Source organism: Acipenser ruthenus, chromosome 3 (assembly GCF_902713425.1).
Source record: "Acipenser ruthenus chromosome 3, fAciRut3.2 maternal haplotype, whole genome shotgun sequence".
Taxonomy (NCBI): Eukaryota; Metazoa; Chordata; class Actinopteri; order Acipenseriformes; family Acipenseridae; genus Acipenser; species Acipenser ruthenus.
In genome coordinates this window covers 74611214-74630301 of record NC_081191.1, presented here as the reverse complement: position 1 = coordinate 74630301, position 19088 = coordinate 74611214, and positions in this window count along the sequence as shown.

Genomic DNA, 19088 nt, shown 5'->3' with positions numbered 1-19088 from the left:
ACCAGATCTGAAGTAATGGGGTCAAGGTTTGAGGATGCATGTTGCATTGCCTAACAGACATACAAACAAAACTGTCACGACCAAAAACAAATCATAGTGTGTAGTTTTTAAGGTGTAATTATTGGCTATCAGCTCCTCTGCACAGTGAGGCATAACCGTGGGAGGAGTTCAGAACAAAATAAAAAGAATTGATGTCAAGAGCTGTACCAATTCACTAGAGTGCTTGGATGACTTTTTTTTTTTATCATGTAATAGTTTATGAAAGTTTAGATTGCCTGAGGTTTTATATCTATGTAATATATTTTTGCTCAAAAGAGCCAACTTCCCAAAGTTTCAATATGTTTAACATACATGTTTAACAAGGGAAAGTGTGTTTGAAAACAAACAATGAAGGTACATATAGGCTTTTGGCCATGGCAACTAAACTCACTTATTTGTATTTAAATCTATTAATGTGTTTGTGATGTAATTTACTAAGTAGTTAAATATCTACAATCTACTATTACTATATTACTATGTTAATGTAACAGTATCCATCAGGTTTCATTTGATTTTATGATGCAAAATTAGTTCATTCTATAGAGTGATTCAAAACTTTTGGCCACAGCTGTAGTGATCAAGCTAAGGACAACAAAATCAACGTAATTCCCTAATTTATTTATCTCTCTCTCTCTGGGCACACCAGGCTGTGGAACATACCAATTGAATGCGCATGTAACAGGGCGAGGAGCCCTGTACATTGTTTTTTTTTAATTTATTTTTAGAACAGGGTTTCCCCTCCACCCCTGTGTTATTTTGTATTTGTTTTGTATTATTATTATTATTATTGGTATGATTTATTTATAAAGGACGGTGAACTGCCAAGTGTGTTGTGTTATTTAAAAATACGTTGTTTTCTTTGTTATTGTTTGGTTGTGGTCTGGCAGATGCGATGGTAGCAGCATCTCGTGAGAATGTGACTGGTGCCATTTATTGAATTATTGTTTAAGTGTTTGTAATTATTTTACATATAAACCTGCAGCGCTCTTGGTTCTGGGTGTGGGTGTTAAGAGTGAGAGGAGCGAGAGAGAAACGATAGTAATACAGGAACAGTGAAGGCTACTGCCTACCCTGACCTGTATTGTTTTGTATTTTGTGTTCGTGATTTTGTTTTATTTAAACCTTTTATTTTCGCTCTGTGAGCAAGTGTTTTCTGTTTAAACTTTTTATTTTATTTTTGCTGTATTTAAATAAACGGCACACAGCGTCTGTTTGAACTGCAGTACTGTTTGGTGTCAGAGTTTTTTTCCCTTCCTGCTTCTGACCTGACGTCCCCGCAGAGCCACCCTGTCACAGCGCAGTATGTTCCTGTTTGTCAAATTGCTTCCAGTCTCCATGTGGGATCTGTATAGTTAACCTCTTATCTGACATATAGTTAGAAATCCAGGCTCAAGAGCCAACAAGTTAATTAAACTAATATAGCCAAAGATAAGAGAATCAAAGATAAGAGAATCAAACAAGAATGTCACGGACATTTGCAGAGCTTTTTGAGATGTTATAGTAATAAAATAATGACTTGGATCGCATTATTGAGGAGTTTGGTGATAAAACGAGTGATCAGGATATGATTTATCGGTATGCACGACTATGAAGAGGTATGTGAAAAATACAGTGAACAAGGGGTGGGGCAGGGCTGGAGATGCAGTATTGAGTGTCCTGTTGATATGCAATGCCTTTTAAACCTGTTTTACTGTGAAAAAAAATACTTTTAAACAGTGCGTCTAAAATAAACTTTGCGTGTGAAAATAAATTGGACCTGACACGCGCTGAATAAATGGACCGCAAAGGGCTAGAATATCAATATTCAAATGCATCATTTGATTATGAGCCTGAGAAAAGGGAGATAACTGTATTTTAATAGTTGTGTATAAAACAGACTTTGAACAGGTATGCTTAATAGTATTTGACTCATTCATATATACTATACTCCATTGTATAATGGTACTGTACCAAATGAAATGCAAACACTATGGGTCCATTCATAAAGGGTTAACGCCTGTCGAAATGAGAAAACAGGAGTACATGATTGGATTTTGTCCATAGCCGCCTATTTAACAACAGTTGCTATTTATAAGAGATAATTGCGCTGCATCGTTAAGCCCCAACGATTTTCATTTATGAAGGCATGTTTTAAGTGAATTGAAGTAAAGCTTAACGATTAACTCATTAGCATAAAGTTTTTATCGGTCCTGAGCTCCTACTGCATAAATCACTTATCCTCAAAACCCTGGTGTGTTAAGGGCGGCTTCTCAGTCAACCCTCAATTTTTTAGCCCTAGCTACTTGTTACTGAGGCTTGGGTATACTGACCCATTCCTTGAAATAGTAATGTAACCTCTGCTTACACAGCCTTGAGAAACACTAGTATATATGATTCCCTCACCTTCATGCATGGGGTGTTAAATTTGAACATGTTCTTTTACATTCTCTTATTTGTTGTCATTGTTTTGCTAGGCTTTCTGCCTTCCTTTCAACAATTGCACATCCGGGATTTGTTTTAATCAGATGTGAATGGGCATATTTCAATTACATACAGTAAATCCAATTTACTTGAGTGCATTCTAATTTGGTATATGGAAACACGCTACTTAATGAGTAAGCCTCTGATAGAGCAAAAACTGAAAGAAAAAGAATGGGAATTATACAGTAAATGCTGTAGAGTCTTACTGCAAATGTTAATCCTAATAAGGCAGTACCTCTGTTGCACCCAATCACACAAGAGGGCAGTTTGTTAATCTACCAGATTATGAGATTAACAGTGAGAGAAAACCAACTGAAAAGCAGTCACATCCTGTAGATAATAAAGAGAGCTTGAATCATACTGAACATGCATTTTATTAAACATGCCCATCTCTTTCAGATTCAAAATAAATGAATACACACACACACACACACACATATATATATAGAACATAAAGCTTCTATAAAAACCCACACTCAGGATTATGCTATGGCCAAACACTACACCAAAGATGGGCATGGTTGTTCTCCACACTCACTAAGATTTGTGGGGATGGAGAAGATCAATATACCAGCACGCAGGACAATTTAGTTAACATTTTTCTGCGAAGAGAGTCACACTGGATATTTACTCTACAGAAATTGGAACCACTGGGACTCAATGAGGATGTTAATATGTGTCCTCTCATTTAAAACTGTTAATTGGTTTATCTTGATACCTGTAATTTGTGGATACTTGCTTTACAAAATGTATCTAACTTCTCAACATTGCCTTTTTCTTTCCAATGTACAACAATCATACAAAGTAAAATACATATGTGGTTAAGTTTGTTATACCTTGATCATGTAAATCGTTTATGTAATTTGTGAAAAGTATATATGATGTTACATTTTAAATGAGTGAACCAGACAAATATTAAAAAAAAGACGAGATAGTTTATACTTATAATGTAAGGGTCTAACATATAGCAACCAGTCTGGAAATATATGAACGTTGTATGTGATTAATTGACGACATTACTCTGTCGATTGGTCTTCCCCTGATTTAGAGCCCTTTAACCTAATTTTCAGCAGTTTGCAAGCCAAGGCTTGTGGAGTTTGCCCATCCACAACCCATTCTACCTCCCTCTGTCCAAAAGCAGCTTCAAGCTCATTCAAATCTGGTCAACGTTCCACCCCTCCACGCTTCAATACAAGATTATGCACTGCAAACGCTATCCACGCATCAGCCCCACCCGACAGATCTTCAATCCATGACAAGTATGGTAGCAATATCAAGTTCTATGGCGCTAAACAGATCGGTAATAACTTCAAGGTAGCTGTTTATTTTAACAAATCCTGCAAATATCTCCACATCTGCAGCGACGCTCATTCCAAATCCATCTGCCCATCTCTCCCCAAATGACAATCAAACTTACTGCTGGTATCCACACCCATAAAAGTTCCAGCCTTAGCAAAAGGGCTTCATCTTCATCCAGACAAATTATATATTTCTTACCTCATCAATGGCCTGTCATACGGATTCTCCACTGGCTTTTCCAAATTCCCATTATCCTCCTACATATGCAAAGATCTTCACTCCGATATAATCAAACCTCAAATTGTGTGTTCTCTCATCCAAGCCAACATTTATAGTTTCATGGTCGGATCGCTTTCAGCTCCTCCATTTCCTATCTATTGCATCAATCGTAAATATTCAGGAAAGAAGCGCCTCATCATCGACCTATCAGCACCTCAAGGTAGCCTTACAAGCAGTATAAATTATCTTATTCCACACAATCAATTTACATTAAGATATCAGACGCCATTAAATATATTAAAACAGCAGGTCGTGGTTCTTGGCTGGCTAAACTGGAACGCATTTGCTCCCTCATCAATAGCTTCCAGGTTTCCACTTCCTTCAAGAAACACAGTCTATTATCTCTTCTCGGACATTTCAACTTTGCTTTCCGCATTATCCCCCAGGGTAGGACATCAATTTCTCATCTTCTGGCACTCTCCACTATAGCCAAAAACCTAAACTCCTGCATCAATATATCTTCTGAAGCCAGGAAGGATATAAAGATGTGAGCCACATTAATCACCCCCTGGAACGGCCTCTCTATTTTACAAAGACTTCATCTCAGCTTCCCACGACCTTGCTTTCTTTACCGATGCTTTACTTATCGGATTCGCCGGTTTTCTCGGATCTCAATGATTCTCCAGCAAATGGCCCCCTGAAATCCAGAGCTTATCTCCTCATCTAAAATCTACAGCTCTCCTCAAAATGTACTCCATCGTCACAGCCTCTCACCTCTGGGGTCACCAATGGACAAAAAAATCTATTCTCTTTTAAAGTGACAATAAACCCACAGTTCACATCATTAATAAAGAGTGTTTTTCCTCCCCCCTCATCATGCAACTACTTCGACATTTAACCTGGCTCTCAGTCTCTCACAATTTCATAATTCAAGCCCGTCACCTTCCTGGTACCCAGAATTACACTGCTGATGCTCTTTCTCATTTACAGATATCCTGATTTTATGAACTGGTCCCTTCAGCGTCCCCATTCCCTCTTCAAACTCCACAGCTGCTGCTCAACTAAACTTAACATTCTCCAACCTCCTGTAATCTTCCCGGCTTTACATGGCTGCAGCTCTAGCTCCTGCTACCAAATCATCCTACACTACTGGCTGATCAACATTTTCAACCTTTTGTGCTCAAAATCATATCCAGCCTATCCCGTTTAATCAAGACTGGATCTTAGCTTTCACCGTCCACGCAAGAGATTCTCTTCATCTGGCTCCCGCTGCTATCAAATCATATATCTCTGGAATCCAGTGCTTCTACCACTTCATGTCCATGCCGTCTCCAACTCTCCTATCTATTCCTGCAGTTCGTTTGACACTCTGTGGGATTCTCAAGAGTCCCCCCCCCGCTCCAACCTCTCATTTACCTATATCAACAGACAATCTTCATTTTTTAATCTCTCTGGAAAGGCTGCTTCTCACCCTTCGAGGACCTGGTTATGGAAGTCATGTGCTCAACAGCATTCTTCGTCTTTCTCAGATGTTCAGAGTTCACTGTCACATCAGCTTCCAGCTTCCCTGCATCAGGCATCTGTTCCTGTGACCTCTCCCTGTTTCCGGACTCGCACTTCCTCATTTGGCTCTGCACCTCCAAAACCGACCAACTTCATCAAGGACACATTATTCAACTGTCAAAAATTGACTCTCCAGCATGCCCCTACTCTCTATGACAAAGTACATTTGCCCCATTATACCCGCTGTTCATCGATTCCTCACGCACATTCATATCTTGCCACTGGTTCTCATCTCATCTAACCACCCTTGTCTCCAGAGCAGGCCTTCTGCTTCAATTCTATACATCTTATTTAGAAATGGGGCAGCTACTTCCACAGCCAAGGCTAACATTAATCTTCATCTAATTAAAAATCTAGGGCGCTGGACTTCCTCAGCAATTGATTTATATATCTGCTCATCATCTACCAAACCAGGACTGTTCCTATCACCCTGAGAGGCGCCTCTACCGAGTCAGAGCCCGGGATAGCAGCTTGCTCCTCTATCTTAAGTCCGGCCTCTCTCCGCCCGCTACTATCCCAATAACAGCTTGTTTCTGGTTCCTCTGCTCTATCCTCATAGCCCCAGGTCATGCCCCGTAAATTGAAAATGTTGTCATCTAAAAAAAAAAATCTTTAAGGGGTTCTTGCTGTCAAAAAGCAGTCTCCGTCTTTATTCCACAGGCGCAGCGCAGATCGGGGTCTGCAAAACCTTTTTTCTAAAAAGTGGTAGTTCACCCCTTTCTTTCTTTCGCTTAAAAAACAGTGATTACACAAACATGGATTGACATTTGATTTTGAAGTTTAAATACTGTGTATACAGTAGTCTTATAATATGAATAAAACAATACAATGTTTCGCTCTTTGCTTGTTTGGTATTTTCCATTTTGCAATTTGATCAGAATAATTTGCTCAAAGACCGAAATAAACTTTCATTTTGTTCTTTGATAATTTGTAAATGCTCAAATCGCGAAATGGTTATTTTTTTTTTTTTTGGTGATTGACTGAAATAAACAATATATAACTATTTTGTTGAATGGAATCTTGTACCAGTACTTCCTGTGATCTTCTGTAAGCAAATTCAAATCGAGGAAAACTCTACAATGAACTCTGACAGCCAATGACAAACAAAGGTCTTTAATGTTTCATTCCCAATTTTGCCTCTGTGATATGCTCAGTTCTATTATGTGCCCAATTTTTGGACTATGCTGCATTAATACTACTTACCCAAAAATATCACAGTGAAATGTACAGTTTCTCATCACTGCTCCAGAGCTGGCTGTTGTGTTGATTTGTTGTGGACTGCATTGTAATGTGCAGAAGATTAATGGTTCCTCCTGATGACTGTGCACAATGCCAATTAATATTTTTGTAAGTTTCCATGTATTAATTCCAATATTCAAAATGTACACCATATAACTTAAACATTATCATTAGACACAACAATGTAGCAGCTACTTATAAACAGAATTCATATAATGATCGATTACCCTATTTTCTGGGAGAAAGCTTAGGTATGGCGATGATCTGTCGTCAGGAGAGGATTCAGGTAGAAAATGATTATGTTTGCATGTTAGTATCCAAAATATATTTCTGTAACAGGCCCCAATGTATGTGCTAAATGAAAGACGCCACTCTTGGCAGGACTAAACTGAAACCAGTAGAAACTCCCTTTTATCTGAATGAAGGGGTTCTACTCCAGAATGTCAGAGCTTAACAATTTTACTTTTGGAACTGGTCTTTGCCGTGACAAGATGTCTATAAAAAAGAATGATGCTATACAACTGCTATGTTTTTTTTATCCTAATTAAAAATTATTTCCCTTGAACTTAATACATTATCTGATTATATGATTGGCTATAAGAGTGTTCCTGATCAGTTTTCCAAAGATATCTCAAAATGATCTCATGCATATGGTGATTTATCATGAACCACTTAATGCAAATGGTCCTTGAATCAAGTGATACTAGTAACCCATCATCACAGCAAGTTTACAAAGGAACACATTTAAAGCAAACAGGTGTAATATGGAAAACACATCAGACCATGATCACTGTGATCTGCAGAAAGACAGCAAAATGTGATGCACAATGCTTTGACAGTTAAATATCCATGCAAGTGCTGTGCGTACAGCCACTGGCTGGTTTCCAGACTTGTCAAACCACTCTCCATGTCACAGGTCATTTATTTTTAATGATTAGCCATCACCAGAACGTTAAAATAAATGATGTTCTGAGTCCTTTAGGGTGAAAATATACCCACAAAAGAATAACAATTTGAAATTGTTCTTGATTTTTTTCTTAAATTTCCATGTACAGTTGAAGCAATTGTCAAATGTGTATTTACATTTTTACAACGGCATAAGAAATTAAACTTGCACAGGTACCATGTAACGGAAACCCATCACTTGTACATACAGGGCTCTATGTATCATTTACTTTTCTTTCGCATCTTGACTTTTCGTAGGTTTTTGTGAATTCGTAGACTTACCCACAATGTATTAAAGTCATTTTCATTCCCGTAACTTGGTTTCATCCTTGCTCCGGCAATTTAGTTACGACTGTTCGTTTCAAAGTACTTTGGTATGCAAATGTACGAATCTCATTATAATATCAAAGTTTCGCCCTTACGCTTGCTGTATTATAATTTTTTGCTGATTTATGATTTGTGCCTGTTATTTTACGCATGCCTCTCAGTGGCATAGATTCAGCTAGCTGTTCGTATGTCAGACTGCCTGTACATTTGTGGGCATTTAGTTACTTAAAACAAGTATTTATTAATAGTCTTTATTAAATAACAATAGTAATAAATACATTTTTGCCTTGCCTGCAAAACTGACAACAACGAATCATGTTATTGCAGCTGAAATCGATCTCCAGTGCTATGCTATGTTATTATTACAATCCGCCAGATGTTGCCCCTGGACTTTTTTTTCTGCCATTAGGTGCTTCTAAATGTGTCACGGTGGGGTTGTATTATATAGTGTATTGCAAATACTGTTGACTCTGACTCTGAGCAGCAGCACCAGTGTCGCTAGATTTGGCGACCTTTTAACACAATGGCGATTTTATACATGTGAGTGTGACAGTTCTCTAAATAAAATCTAGTGACATTCTAGCGACTTTCTATTCTAAATAGAAAATACATGAAATCCCACCCCCGTACTACGATTTGCCACTCCCGCGATCCCCTCTGCTCTTCTATAGTGACTGTGTTTTGACTGCAGATGCGCTAGCTGAAATATGTTCTTATCAGTAATTAATGGTGCAGTGCATAGACAACTCAAATACGCCAAGTACTTACATAGCCTACTGTATGTAATGTACTTTTTTCATTTACACATCAAAAATATACATAGAATCAAACAAAACGTTTCTTGCTATATTCTTAAATTAAAGCACTGAAAGCACGTAGGGAATCTTAGGGTACAGACGAGTACAAACATGGTATCAACTGCAGAATTATCGTACAAATTTACCATGGTAAACTTCCATGTATAGAAACAAACTTAGTTTTATTCTTGCTTTCCGTTTTTGGGGACCCTTTCTTTTAGATTACATTATGGTTTGTTTTCGCTGTGCATGGGGTCTGTTTGCGCTACACATTATTGCATTGTAATGTTTTCTTTACTTCTGGAAGGAAGTTCTAAATCTTGACTTTTGGCGTTGTGAATCTGTTTATAATGAGATGCAAACTCCGATCTCTCTTGTATAATGAGCAGTGATGTATGCTGTTCCCTTTCAAGTCGAAAATAACCATCAAGGTATGGGATATTGCCGTCAGGCAGTAGCGATTGGCTGAGCTTTTATAGCAAAGCTGCCGATAGGCCTCTGCGCGAGCTGCCACGTAAGCCCGCCCCCTTGGGAGCTTACTATACGCAGCGCGCAGAGACTCACTTCCTCTTTTGTCTTCAGCATTGGTAGCGGTAGGTATTAGAGCCTGTAGCTGACTGTACTCAAAAAGCTTAAAGCTTGAGAAGCTGGTTTTTGCCCCTTCTCCGAGTTTATTTCAGTTACACTCTTCGGAGTCGTTATTATTTAAGGATTTTATATATTGTGTATATTTTTATTTATTTTATATATTTCCTTCACGCTTTGCTTGCATCGCGTTTCTCGTGGTCTCCCGTCTTTCCTTTATTAATTAATTTTGATTATTGTGTTGTGTTTTGGGTTGTATTAAAATATATATTTTTCTGTGTGTATTGTATATATTTGTGACGCACGTTGCGTTGGCCTTGGCCGCGCGCGTGTCTGCAGCCCCGGTCTTGCCTTGGCTAGACCGCGTGTGTGTGGAGCCTGCTCTGCTGTCTCCCACGTACTGCCTGCGGTAAAAAAAAAAAAAAAAAAAAAAAAACCGCGTGGTAGTTGTACTGTGCCCACATATACTGTGTCCCAGTCACATAATCACCACCAGCAGTACTGCTGCAGCGAAAAAAAAAAAAAAAAAAAAAAAAAAAAAAATCCCATTCACTACACAGAGGAAGACGATCACTAAGCCTCTATCCCCAGCACCAGCAGGTAAGTAGTGCACAGCATAAGACACTGTACCAGCACATAGCGTCTCCGCTCTGCGGGTCAGCTGACGCTTAGGCGTCTGTGCTAGCGTTCTACGCTCGGTACTCACGCTCCGGCGTGCTGCGCTTAGGCGCTTGGTGTCGGCACTTTGCCACTTGGTGCAGCGCTTCGGCGCTTTGTGCAGCGCATCAGCGCTTGGTGCTAGCGCGTCTGCGCTTGGGGACTTCGGCGCATCGACGCTCGGTGCACGCACCTCGACGCTCGACGCTTCGGCGCTCGACGCTCGGTGCACGCACCTCGACGCTCGACGCTTCGGCGCTCGACGCTCGGCGCGTCGACGCCTCGACGCTCGGCGCGTCGACGCCTCGACGCTCGGTGCACGCACCTCGACGCTCGGCGCGTCGACGCCTCGACGCTCGGTGCACGCACCTCGACGCTCGACGCTTCGGCGCTCGACGCTCGGTGCACGCACCTCGACGCTCGACGCTTCGGCGCTCGACGCTTCGGCGCTCGACGCTCGGCGCGTCGGCGCCTCGACGCTCGGTGCACGCACCTCGACGCTCGGTGCACGCACCTCGACGCTCGACGCTCGGTGCACGCACCTCGACGCTCGACGCTCGGTGCACGCACCTCGACGCTCGACGCTTCGGCGCATCGACGCCTTGACGCTCGGTGCACGCACCTCGACGCTCGACGCTCGACGCTCGGTGCACGCACCTCGACGCTCGACGCTCGGTGCACGCACCTCGACGCTCGACGCTCGGTGCACGCACCTCGACGCTCGGCGCTTCGACGCCTTGACGCTCGGTGCACGCACCTCGACGCTCGGTGCACGCACTTCGGCGCTCGCTCGGTGCACGCACCTCGACGCTCGGCGCTTCGACGCCTTGACGCTCGGTGCACGCACCTCAACGCTCGACGCTTCGGCGCTCGACGCTTGGCGCATCGACGCCTTTACGACCAGGGCACGTCCACGCTTCGGCAACCATGTCCGGGTTCCACCGTTGCGTCACCTGCCAGGCAAAATTGCCAGCGAGCGATCCCCATGAGGACTGTGTGGCGTGTCTGGGGCCAGAGCACGCCGCATCCGCGTTGGCGGATAGGGCTTTTTGCCATCTTTGTGCTGGTTTCCAGACACGCACCCTCCGCCAAAGGGCGAAGAAAGCAGTGGGTGGGCGCTCTCCTTCCACTGGATCGTCCCACACCATTTCTGCCCCGCCGTCATCTACGGCGACGCCGCCAGGGCGGCTGCAGCTCTCCAGGAGCCCGTCCTCCCAGCTAACGGCTGGTCAGAGGTCCCCCACCAGACGCGCTCGGGAGCGCAGCCCCTCCCCTCGTAGGGTACGCCCCCGTCGGGAGTCTAGGTCGCACTCCAGATCGCCTCGACGGAGAGCACGCTCTCGTTCCCCTCGTCGGGACAGGCGATACAGAGACAGGTCGGGGGTGGCAGAGCTAACCTCCAAAATGTCCCAATTCATGGAGGTTATGATGGGGCAGCAGTCCATCCTCATGTCCTTAGCAAATGTGGTGCCTCCAGTCCCAGGACAACCGACTGGGCCCATTGCTAGTCAGCCAGTGGCCCCTCCACAACCTGCACCGGTCGTCGCTCCTCCAGTGCAGTCTCAAGGGGAGTGGGATATCGATGCGCTGTCTAGAGACGCATCTGACATCCTAGAGGGGGACAGTACAGAGGCTGAGGTAGCCTCCCAGCACTCTGAGGACGAGCTCCACGTGCTGGACACCAATGACCCTACGTGGTCTGTGGTGGACAGAGCAACCCGCCACTTGGGCGTCGAGTGGCCGATGGCGGAGCCGCCTCGGCGCTCCTTGTTTGAGTCGCCTTCAGCCCAGTCCAGTCAGTCCAGGATGCTTCCGGCATTCCCGGACTTTATTAAGGAGGTACAGTCCACCTGGGGGGCTCCGGCCTCTGCCCCGGCGACTTCTCGCAAGGCCTCGGCCTTTAACATGCAAGGGGCAAGTGAGGCTGGGTTGGCGTCCTTCCCACCTGTGGACGCTGCGTTCGCCGCGTTGGTGAAGACGCCAACACTATCGGGGCTGACGAAAGATCCTGCATGCCCCAATAAGCAGTGCAGGACCACTGAGGTACACCTCAAGAAGGGGTACGCTGCGGCCACAGAGGCGGTCAAGCTCTCTAATGTGGCCAGCTTGCTGACGGTCTACCAAGCGGCATTAATTAAAGACCTGCCTGAGTGCCCTTCGGCGGCCCTCAGAAGCGAGTTGGGGACCGTCAGTCAACTGCTGGTGAAGCTGGCCCAGCTCAACGCGCGGGCTCAGGGCAGGAGCATCGCGTCTCTGGTGGTGGCCAGAAGGCAGCTCTGGCTCTCGCAGGCGAGAGTGCAGGAACCTGATAAGGCCCCGTTGCTGGATGCCCCAATTACACCGGGACACACATTTGGTCCAGCGGTGGAGGAGATGCTGCAACGCTCCGCCAAGGCGCGGGAGGCGTCACAGCAGATGGCGAAAATGTGGCCAAAACCGTCGTTCCAGCCGAAGCGGCCTCAGGAACATCAGTGGCGCAGGGCACCACCACAGCACCAGCCACGGCCAGGGGGGACTAAGACCTCTCCCTCAAGCACAGCAGCGCGCGGTCAACCTCCTTTTTCAAGACCGCAGCGCGGAGGGTGGCGCCCTAGAGGTGGTGCCAAGCCACGCCCTCGGGGCTCTGGCCAGGCCCCTCGCGAACGAGCCCAGCCCAAACAGCCCTGAGAACACCAGGCAGCTGTTAACCCTCCCCTACACTGTCTCCCAGCTCCAGTTCTGGCAACAATGCACCAACGACATCTGGGTGCACAAAACTATATCCACCGGGTACACCCTTCAGTTCCAGTTAAAACCTCCCCCCTTTCGGGGGGTGGTCGTAACTGCAGTGAAGGACTCGGTTCAGTCCTCAGCTCTGAATGTGGAAATACAAGCATTGCTCAGCAAGCGTGCCATTCAACAAGTAGACCCTGCTCTGATCGACCAGGGGTTCTATTCCAAATACTTCCTGGTGCCCAAGAAGGACGGCGGGCTCCGTCCTATTTTAGATCTGCGAGTACTGAACAAATACCTGCGGGTGTTATCGTTCAGGATGCTTACGCACAGGCACATCATCCAGTCAGTCCGACACGGCGACTGGTTCACCACCGTGGACCTGACAGATGCGTACTTTCACGTTCCCATCTGCCCGGGTCACAGGAAGTATCTGCGTTTCGCATTCCAGAGCAGGGTATACGAGTTTTGTGTCCTTCCGTTCGGCCTGTCACTAGCTCCTCGAACCTTTTCGAAATGTATGGATGCCATTCTAGCTCCCTTGCGGGCTCAAGGTGTCCGACTGCTGAATTATCTGGACGACTGGCTCGTCTGCGCGCAGTCAAAGGAGCAGGTGGCACAGCACACAGTGATGGTTACAGACCATCTTCGGCGGCTAGGTCTGAAGATCAATTCAGAAAAGAGCCGCCTAGTGCCGAGCCAACAGACCGAGTTCTTGGGTCTGCATCTGGACTCAGTGTCCATGGAAGCGACCCTGTCGACACAAAGAGTTGCCTCAATAGAGCGGTGTCTTTCCCTATTCAGGTTGAGACAAACAGTCAGCATGGAGCTGTGTCAGCGCATGCTGGGGTTGATGGCTGCCGCCTCACAAGCCCTTCCTTTGGGCTTACTACACCAGAGACCTCTGCAGGCCTGGTTCAATGCCTTCGCGTTGCATCCGCGGAGAGACAAACACCGCAGGCTAAGGGTATCCCGAGCCTGCTGGGAAGCGCTACGCTGGTGGAGAGTTCCGTCAAACCTCCGCCAAGGCGTACGCTTGGGTCCCATTTTCAGAAGGCAGGTCATCACGACCGACGCTTCCAACCACGGTTGGGGAGCAGTCTGGAACGGGACAGGGACCCGTGGAGTGTGGTCAGGACCCTGGAGGTCAGCCCACATCAACGCTCTGGAGCTCAGAGCGGTGGACCTCGCCCTCCGGCACTTCTTGCCAGTGCTTCTAGACAAGCACGTGTTAGTGCGGTCAGACAACACCACAGTAGTGGCGTATATCAATCGCCAGGGCGGATTGCGGTCCCCCAGTCTTCACCAGATGGTAACGCGGCTGTTGCTCTGGGCTCAACCGCGTTTAGCCTCTCTGCGTGCAGTTCATCTGCCGGGCAGAGTCAATTACGCAGCGGATCTCCTGTCCAGAGGAGGTCCTCTTGCGGGCGAATGGCGTCTCCACCCTCAAGTGGTGGAGCGCATCTGGGAATGGTTCGGCACAGCGCAGGTCGATCTCTTCGCTTCGCGAGAGACCACGCACTGTCCTCTATGGTTCTCGGTGAAGGACCTCGACAGCCCCCTGGGGGTGGATGCACTGGCTCACGAATGGCCGCCAGGGCTCCTGTATGCCTTTCCACCGATTCCGATGCTCCCCGCCTTCTTGGAGAAGGTCAGGGTAGAGCGAGCGACAGTGATTCTGATCGCTCCTCGGTGGCCTCGGAGAATATGGTTCCCGAGTCTAGTGCAGTTACTGCACGGTCGCCCGAGGGAACTCCCTTTGCGAGCGGACTTGTTGTCCCAAGCTCAAGGACAGCTTTGGCATCCGAACCCCAAACTCATGCAGTTGTGGGCTTGGCCCCTGAGCGGGAGCGCCTGTCAGCCTTAGGGCTTTCGACTGCAGTTATATCGACCATCCAGAGTGCGAGAGCGCCCTCTACTAGGTCGCAGTATGCGTATAAGTGGCAGCTGTTTCAGAGTTGGTGTCTGGCTGAGAGCCACGACCCAGTCTCCTGTCCTATGGCAGTAATATTGCAGTTTCTACAGAAACTGCTGGATGAAGGGAAATCTCCTTCTACACTTAAAGTGTATTTAGCCGCCATTTCGGTTTGTCATGTACGCATTGACGGGTTATCACCTGGTTGCCATTTTTTGGCATCTCAGTTTCTGAAAGGTGCAAGACGCTTGCGGCCTCCAAGAACGACCAGTTTACCGTCGTGGAGCCTTGATGTGGTGCTAGAAGCCCTTACCAAGGCACCGTTTGAGCCTCTCCACAGCGTGGATATGAAGCTCATATCTATTAAGACAGCTTTTTTGCTGGCTGTGGTATCAGCAAAACGCGTGAGCGAGTTACATGCACTTTCAGTGCATCCTTCTTGTACTCGTTTTGCAGGAGACGGTTCTAAGGTCTCCATGCGCCCTAATCCGGCCTTTTTACCAAAGGTTATATCCCCGTTCCACATGAACCAGTCAGTCGAGTTGATGGCGTTCCATCCTCCTCCTTTTTCTTCCCCAGAGGAAGAGCGGTTACACATGCTCTGCCCCGTGAGGGCATTGAGGTGTTATATGGACCGTACAAAGACTGTGAGGCAGACAGAACAGTTGTTCATATGCCATGGTTCTAGATCTTTGGGTCAGCCGCTGTCTAAACAGCGCCTTTCCCACTGGATAGTGGATGCTATTAAATTAGCGTATGAATCTGCAGGCCTTCCACCACCAGGGCAGTTGAAGGCGCATTCTACCAGGGGTATGGCGACATCCTGGGCCCTCTTTCGAGGGGTGCCGGTGTCTGATATTTGCGCGGCAGCCAGTTGGGCTACGCCGCATACTTTCATGAGGTTTTACAGGTTAAATGTACTGGATTCCTCTGCTCCACTGTTTGGAGCATCTGTTTTACACTCTACGACGCCTCAGGATGCGGACGTATAGAGTGGTTGATAGCATGGTGTTGACTGTTCCACCTTTAAGACAGGTGTCATTACGAGCATAGACGCTGAGGCGCAGCTCCGCATATGCCTAGATGTTCTGCCTACGCAGTTGCGTTATGACGTAAGTCTGTCCTACTGCCGAGAATCCTCCCTCGCGACGGCTTGGGTACACTGTTCCCATACCTTGATGGTTATTTTCGACTTGAAAGGGAACGATAGGTTGCGGATGCAACCCCGGTTCCCTGAAAGAGAAAATAACCATCAAGCCGCGTGGTCGCTTCAGAAGCCTTCACGGCCTGAAGAGCAAAAGAGGAAGTGAGTCTCTGCGCGCTGCGTATAGTAAGCTCCCAAGGGGGCGGGCTTACGTGGCAGCTCGCGCAGAGGCCTATCGGCAGCTTTGCTATAAAAGCTCAGCCAATCGCTACTGCCTGACGGCAATATCCCATACCTTGATGGTTATTTTCTCTTTCAGGGAACCGGGGTTGCATCCGCAACCTATCGTTCGTAAACTTGCAGTGATATTACGGTAGTTGTTCATGAAAAAGAGCCGCTTAGTACATCGCACGCAGAAATTCTACGAAGGGCGGATGCTACGAATTCGCAGTATTTACGAACACGCAAGTAATATTACATAGAGCCGACAGTATGTAGAGTCAATTAGTTCTGGCTCTGTTTTTTGTCTTTTTTTTGTTTCTAATTTAGCCAAGTCACAGCCATGAATTTTAATCCAACAATAACTAAATCCAAATTGATTTTTTACTTACTCTTGGCAAGTCCAAAGTAATTGATTATAAACATTTAAACCTGATATGTACAGTTAAACACAACTTTTTATCAACAATATTTCATACTTACTGTCATAAAACCAAAGTCCTGAACTAATAGCTTTCCCAGAAAGCATTTAATTTAGTCTCACACTGGTGCTCTATCCTTAGTTATTGTTTATCAGTTTCTGGACTTTAAATGCCAGAATGTATGTAAAAAATAACTATTTTAGTAGTTTGAATCTACCTTTCATCTTTTCATCATAGAAGCAAAAAAAACACAAATACATCAATTTCAGATTCAAGTTCAAGTTTTAAATCCACTCAAAGGAAAATCACCCAATGAATTTCAGATGTTTCAGGTCTGTTGACTGTGTTTTTGTGAAAGAGTAGATTGCAACTAACAGCCATTAGATTAACTAACTAACAATTAGAGTGTCATATTACCAACAATAGTTTGGGGGGTTGCCTACTGGTCAATATTAAACAAACAAAAAAAAAACCCAAAAGATTAAACAAAAACGCAGTAACACAATGTAATATTAATTTAATTAATTTAATTCAAGTGAAAGGCTTTTTTAAAAAAAAAAAAAATCTTGACACCACAATGTAGAATTAGTTACTAAACAGCAGGAGTCATCTATTAACACTTCAATCAGTAAATCAATCATTAAAAAATGGTGTTGTTCCATGTAATTAGCAATGAATTGGAAGAATACAATATGTTACAAATATACAAATTACACGTGTGTGTGTGTGTGTGTGTGTGAGCAATAACACCTGACACGGAAGGCATTACCAGGCATTATGGACCGCTTGGGCACTAGGGCCCGAGATGAAGTCGAGTGCTCGAGTACTCAAACTCACCCCTAGCTGCTACGGTGACACATCTGAACACATTGAAATAATTCCAATGAGTTTACTCTCTCTATTCTTACCATTTTATAACATGAAATCTGGAATGGAAGCACTGTGTTTAAATAGGTGTGAAGCATAAAAAGCAGAAAATATGCATATGCTGCTTGGTTCAACAATATTTATAATTCTCTATCAATTACAGATTTCATATGACAGACGGGTAACACAAAAGGGGATTATAATTCAAACTAATTTTTAGTAAATACAAATATTCAACACACTGTAGTGTGTTTAAAATGAATCTCAAAACCCTGGAGTCCCCTGGATCATCTTATTTGTGATTGAATGTTAGTTGATTACCTGTATGAACCACATACTTGTCCGACTGGGGAAACAGGAGTAATTCTTCTTCAAAGTGGATGGTAAATGTTGTGGCTAGTTTTGCCTCTTATTCTACCTTCCGAGGGTTTAAAAAATATAACATTTTCTGTTATTGCAATTATACCATTTTCACACAGAAATGCAGCTACTGTGCCATCTCTGAAACGTTTTAACGAGTGTGTAAAATACCCTTTCACACAGCATGAAATTGCACAATCTATGGCGATGTAATACTGTCATAACCCTTTCACACAGCCAAAGAGATACAACTTTCAAACCTGTCAATCAACAGATTGTTCTCATGGCAACAACAGACTGTTCTTGTGCAACAAAGAAACACTGACAAGACCTGATACATGCACGCAGTGCTTAATTTGTAAAGAGGTGACGGAGCACAAGCAATGACAATATGACCGACCCTAAGAAGCGCATATTCAAAATCATAACATGTTTATTTGAAAGAGTATTGTACGTACGTGTGTTAGATGTTTACAATCACATATTCTACATCATATACAAAGTAGTAGTACATGCAGAAAAATTAATTAAAGGCAACCAAAGGACAAATCATTAAAAATTTATTATGGTTTTGCATTAAATGGTTTAAAAACAAACAAATTAAATGGCATTCAGAGACACTCCAGAAGGACAATGTTGATGAAAAAACACCACTTACGGAAAAAAAACACATGTGATTCACATGGGAAACACATGTTATCACATGTGAAAATAATTATTCACATGTGTTCATATGTGACCACATTAAAATGTCATTGATGATCACATGTGATTATAAAATTCTCAGCTGAAACACATGTGAATATGAAATTCACATTTAAACACGTGAATATTTCCTGATCACATGTGATTATACCATATCTGATATGTGATAAGCTCTTACAGCAAATTAAACTTGTTTGATCAAATAAAAACATGTTAAGTTAAAAAATTATAATAATGGATACAATAAAGAATAAACCTAATAATACAAATATAAATTAAAATAAGCATAGTATTATTACAATGAGTTTACAGAACACCACGTATTTTCACTCTAGCCTGATCAGACCTCGAGACCCAATTTGAATAGGATATGTTCTTTGTAGTTCTAACGGTTAAAACAGTTAAAATGTCTGCAATAGAAAATAAACACCACCGGTATGTTCTCATATTCTGGGTCAAATCAAAGGAAATTAGTATCAGTGAAGAGAGATTTGTACAGGACAAAAATCTCCACTCTGATCCTGAGAGTATTGGACTTGTGATTCATGGATAAAAAAAAAAGGAACCAAAAGATGGATGGAAATCGTACCCGGCCCGAGTCTTAGCCATCAGTG